Here is a 5,564-nt window from a genome sequence, read left to right as displayed (position 1 = left end):
TGGAGCGTGCAGTCCTAGCGAGGAATACAGCATAAAATCTGAATATTTTGAATATAAAATGAAAATATTGCTCGGTCTTGCTGGGGTACATGAGGCCAGCACTCTTCAGTTTTTCAAAATAGTTGACAATATTGTGGTCCTTCGAACACCAGTGGTCATGTTCTGATGTGGACCCACGTAATCTTCTGTGTGTTCCAGTTCTGATATTTGATTATGACATTCCCACTACTATTGAACAACCACGCTCATGTACATTTAGAAAGCACTTTAAACAATGAACTCTTTATTTTCCCCGTAAATGTACAATAGCAGCCCAAGTTGAAAAACAGGGATGGGTCTCCACAGTAATGTTTAAATGTCTTCATTCCATTCACGATGTTAGCGCTGAGATTATCCTTTTATTTTATATTGTTATATAGTGAACTCCCCCAAATCATAGCTTAAACCAGCAAACATCTATTATCTCTCCACATCTGTGGATCAGGAAGTCAAGAGCACCTCAGCTGGGTAATGGCTCTTGGACCCTTACAAGGTTGCAGACAAGCTATTGACCAGGGCTGCGGTCCCTTGAACATGGGGTTGGAGGATCAGTTTGCAGCCTCCCCATGTGGTTATTTGCTCACCTCAGTTCCAGGGGGCTGTTGGCCAGAGGCTTCAGGTCCTCCATGGGCCCGATCAAAACAGAAGAGATTGTTGCCCTTAGAACAAGCAATCTTTGAGACCCTGCTCACAGTTCTTTTGGATATAGACGCAGTAGTGGAATTACTGGATCATGTAGTAGTTCTAGATTTAATTTTTTGAAGAACTGTCATACCTTTTCATACTGCTTGGGCCATTTTATGATCTTGTCAACAGGATACAAGGGTTTCAGTTACTCCACATCCTCACTAATTGGTTTCTCTTTTCTTATCTTTTATAAGCCACCCCAATGGGTGCCAAGCAGTATCTCATTGTGGTGTTGACGTGCATTTCTCTAATGGGTGTGTGAGGTTGAGCATCTTGTCATGTGTTTGTTGGCCATTTGGAGAAATGTCTGCTCAAGTCTTTTGGCCATTTTAAAATCATGTTATTTGTTTGTTGTTAATCTTATTGAGTTGTAGTTCTGTGTCCTAATTATTCACCCCTTATCAGATAGAGGATTTGCAAAGATTGTCTTCCATAGGATGCCTTTTCACTTTGTTGATTATGCTCTTGGATACACCAATTTGTTTTGTTTTGCTTTGTTTCGTTGGTTTGTTGGTTTGTTGTCTGATCTTATTGATCTGTTACTCTTAGAAAATCCTTTTTGGCTGGACTCCAAGCTAGAGGTAGAGGCTCTCGGAAAGGACAGCCTCCGTCTCTTGGCAATCTGTTTCTGGTGGGTTTTCTTTGGCTTCCTTCATCCTCTTGGCCAAGAGTTTAGCATGTTCTGCAGCCTCTTCCTTATCTTTCTTAGTGTGCTGTTTCTTCAGAGCAATACACCGTCATTTGCTTTGAAGGACATGTGGAGTAACAAGACGCTGGATCTTGGGAGCTTTTGTTCTAGGTTTCTTACTGTCTGTTTAAGGGCTTTCTCACGACATACTGGGGGACATTAACTCTGCGAGACTGAAGAGTTTGTGGATTCTGGAAGTTCTTTTGGGCCCTGGGTGATGAGGCACAGTACTATCAATGAGCCCAGGAATACCCTTGTCCCCCTTTTTTTTTACAATAACCAAACTGAGAACATTGAGATTGATATCCACAGCACAACCCTGAGCATACTTGCACTTTCCTTCTCCAGCCCTCCTTGGTCTGTAGCAGGAATACCCTTACTCAGGTGCAGGTGGACATGGCCATGGGTCAAGACATGCTGCTTTCTGGGGAAGCCTTGTTCCTCATTGCCACATAATTTTGGCAAGGACCACATAACCCTTCCATTCTTCACCCAGAGCATCAGCAGCAACTTCTGTAGCCATATGCTTCTTCTTTTTTTTTTTTTTAATTTAAGTTCAACTAGCCAACATATAGTACATGGTTAGTTTTTAATGTATGTTCAATGATTCATTAGTTGCATAACACCCAGTGCTCATTTGCTTCTCAGAAAAGGTACGGAGTTTGCGTTCATCTTCTGCTTCACTGAGTTTCTGGCAGCCAGTAGCTGGGAAGGAGATGTTCAGCTTTATCCTAAAGCAGCCTACTGCCTCCGAGGCACCACAAAAAGTGCGATACACAAAAACCTTTAAGTTTGATAGAGTCCCATGTGACTCTTATTGCTTTTATTTTCTGTATTTTTGGTGTCATTTCCAAGAAGTCAGTGTCAAATCCAAAGTCACGAAGCTCTTCCTCGATGCTTTTGTCAGGGAGGAAGACCGTGTCCTCTGCCCTTAAAGGTCCTTCGGCTAGAGCTGGACTTAGAATCGAAGGACATGAGGCAGATTAACTGGAGAAAATCAAATTTAATAGCATAGATACAGGGAATCCACACAGACATGAGATTCCGAAGACCAGGAGGTGATGTGAAGCTTATACGAGCTGAGGGAAAAGGTGGGGGTCTGGTCTGCTGATACAAAGGGGAGAAAACTCATTAGCAAGAGGTGAAAGGAGATGTTTGGAAAAACAAGATGGTTCTATCATGCAGATGAGTTCCTTCCTAAAAGGGGGCCTCTGTTCATACTTCCCCTCCTGGGGGCAGGCTCTCCTTTCCAATGTAAATGTAGGTAGTCATGGGGGTGGCTGAGCACCTTCCCTGCCCTGCTGGCTGCCAAATGACCTGTTTTGGGGTGTCATCCTGCAGCCCTCATGTTCCTCTGGGAGTTTTACAGTTTTGAATCTTAAGTTCAGTCTTTAATCTACTTTTAGTTAATTTTTGTATGCGGTATAAGAGAAAAGTTCAGCATCACTCTTTTGCATGTGGATGTCAGTTTTCCCAGTATTGTTAGTTGAAAAAACTATCCTTTCCCTAACAAACAGTTTTGGCACCTATGTTGAAGACCATTTGACCACCTATCTGAGGGTTCGTTTGGGGACTTTGTATCCTATTCCATTGGCCTATAGGTCTGTCTTTATGGCAGTACCACACTCTTTTGATTACTATAGCTTTCAAATATGTTTTGAAATCAAGGAGGTATGAGACCTCCAACTTTACTCTTCTTTTTTTTTTTCTTTTCTTCTTTTTTTTAATAGTGAAAAATTTGTATTTAGATTTAGCCAGCTGGACTCAGTTTAGACGATCCCAATTTTGTTGGCAACATCCAAAGCATCATAGTCAGGAACCAGTCGAACATATGCCTTCTTCTTTCCATCAGGTCTGATCAAGATGTTGACCTTGGCCACATCAATGTCATAGAGCTTCTTCTCAGCCTGTTTGATATGGTGCTTGTTGGCCTTGACATCCGCAATGAACACAAGTATGTTGTTGTCTTCTGTTTTGTTCATGGCTGACTCAGTAGTCAGGGGGAACTTGATGATGGCATAGTAATCAAACTTGTTTCCCCTGGGGGTGCTCTTTCGAGGATATTTGGGCTGCCTTCAGAGACGCAGAGTCTTGGGTCGCTGGAATGTAGGTGACCTGTGGATCTTCTTTTTTCTGTGACCATGGAAGCCTTTTAGCACCACTTTCTTGGCGTTCAAAGCCTTTGCTTTGGTCTTTGGCTTTGGGAGGGGCAGGGGCTTCTTTCTTAGCTTTCGGTGCCATCTTCACAAAAGGGCTAATCTTCTTTTTCAAGATTATTTTTGACTAATTGTGGTCCCTTGAGATTTCACATGAATTTTAGGATGGATTTTTTTTTTTTTTTCACTACAAAAAATGCTGTTTGGATTTTGATAGGGCTTGCATTGAATTTGCAGATCTCTTTGGATAGTATTGACATCTTAATATTAACTTTTTCAATCCACGAACATAGATGTCTTTCCATTTATTTATGTCTTTAATTTCTTTCAGCAATGTTTTATAGTTTTCAATGTGTAAGTCTTTCACCTCCTTGGTTAAGTTTATCCCTAAGTATTTTATTATTTTTTATGCTATTGTAAATATTTTTAAATTTTCTTTTCAAATTGTTCATTGTCAGTACATGGAAACACAATTGGTTTTAGTGCATTCACTTTGTATCTTGCAACTTTGCTAAATCATTTATTAGTTCTAACACTTTTTTGTGGGGTTCTTTAGCATTTTCCCATAATAGCTCATGTCCTACAAACAAAGATGATATTACTTCTTCCTGTCCAGTTTGAATGCCTTTTCTTTCTTTTTCTTACCTCATTGCTCTGGCTGGGACTTCCAATACTATGTTGAATAAAAGTAGCAAAAGAGAGCATTCTTACCTTGTTCACAATCTTAGAGGAAATTTTTTGTCTTACTACGGAGTATGATGTTAGCTATGGAATTTTCATATATGGTTTTTATTATATGGAGGTATTTTTGTTCTACTCCTGGTATGTTGAGTGTTTTTTATCATGAAAGGGTTTTAGGTCTTGTCAAACGCTTTTCCTTCATCGATTGAAATGATCATGTGGTTTTTGTCCCATATTCTATCAATGTATTATATTACATTGATGAATTCTCATATGCTGAACCATTGTTATATTCCAGGAATAAATCGCACTCGCTCATGGTGTATAATCCTTTTGATGTGCTCTTAAGTTGAATTTGCTGGTATTTTGTTGAACATTTTTGCGTATGACATCATCTTAACTAATTACATCTACGATGATCCTATTTCTAAATAAGGCCACATTTTGAACTGCTGTGAGCTGGGACTTCAACATCTCAAACCCCTGTAATTTCCACCCCAAGTGCCCACATGCTTTATTTATTTTGAGTTCTGCAGTTCCAGAGAATTGCTTTTCATTGTTTACAGAGGCCCTTTGAATGCAAACCATTTGTATCATTCCCTTGATTTCTCTGCCCTCCCCCCCTGCTGTGGACACCAGCCACTTTTGTACAGTGAACTCATTTTTAATTCAGGGAAAAAAAAGAAAATAAATGATTGGTATGTAGGTCAATTCCTAGTTCTGTCTCAGAAAACAAAGGACCAGGGTTCAGCTAGCATAGTGTTCAATTATTTCTTCATATGGCCTTTGTACATATGCTCATGTGCATTTCACCTCTCTCTTTCCTGTGACCCAGATATAGTAAATTTCCAAAGATCTGGTTCAGAGCTAGGTAAAAAGTCCAAATTTATCACATCTTGGATGAATCTTATTTGATGCTTTTGAGAATCTTTTGACCTCACCAAACTAGACTGGTTTCTGTACAGAGGTATGGTTTGTTAAAAATGAACTTCATATTTTTTTTTAATGGAACTGTGTTTTTCCACCAGCCGGGTTGATGATTACTCTAAGATTTTAAGCATATTGTTGAGACTTTAGTAAAAAGGTCTCTCAAAACACTCAAGGAATACATAGGGTCTTTGGTTACTTTCTGGTATCGTTCTCTTTAGGAAGTCTCCTTGGTGCCCTGACCTTCCCATGCCACCCTGGAGCTCTGAGCCTTCTACTCAAAGCTTCGGCATGTTGGAAATAAATTTTCCACTGTGGGAACATTTTCATTTTTCAAATTAAAATTGCAACACAGTGCTATGGTTAGAAGAGTGACATTTCTAATT

General features: G+C 39.8%; 1 pseudogene; it reads right to left on the bottom strand.

Moving 5' to 3' along the window:
• Window positions 1-525: 525 nt before the first annotated feature.
• On the bottom strand, window positions 526-3,396 carry LOC116880843 (annotated as a pseudogene).
• Between the last annotated feature and the right edge of the window lie 2,168 nt (window positions 3,397-5,564).

The sequence above is a fragment of the Lontra canadensis genome, unplaced genomic scaffold (assembly GCF_010015895.1).
Source record: "Lontra canadensis isolate GAN:19392208 unplaced genomic scaffold, GSC_riverotter_1.0 scaffold68, whole genome shotgun sequence".
Taxonomy (NCBI): Eukaryota; Metazoa; Chordata; class Mammalia; order Carnivora; family Mustelidae; genus Lontra; species Lontra canadensis.
Note: the sequence above shows the minus strand (reverse complement) of the source record. Positions and strands in the feature narration are given on the sequence as shown.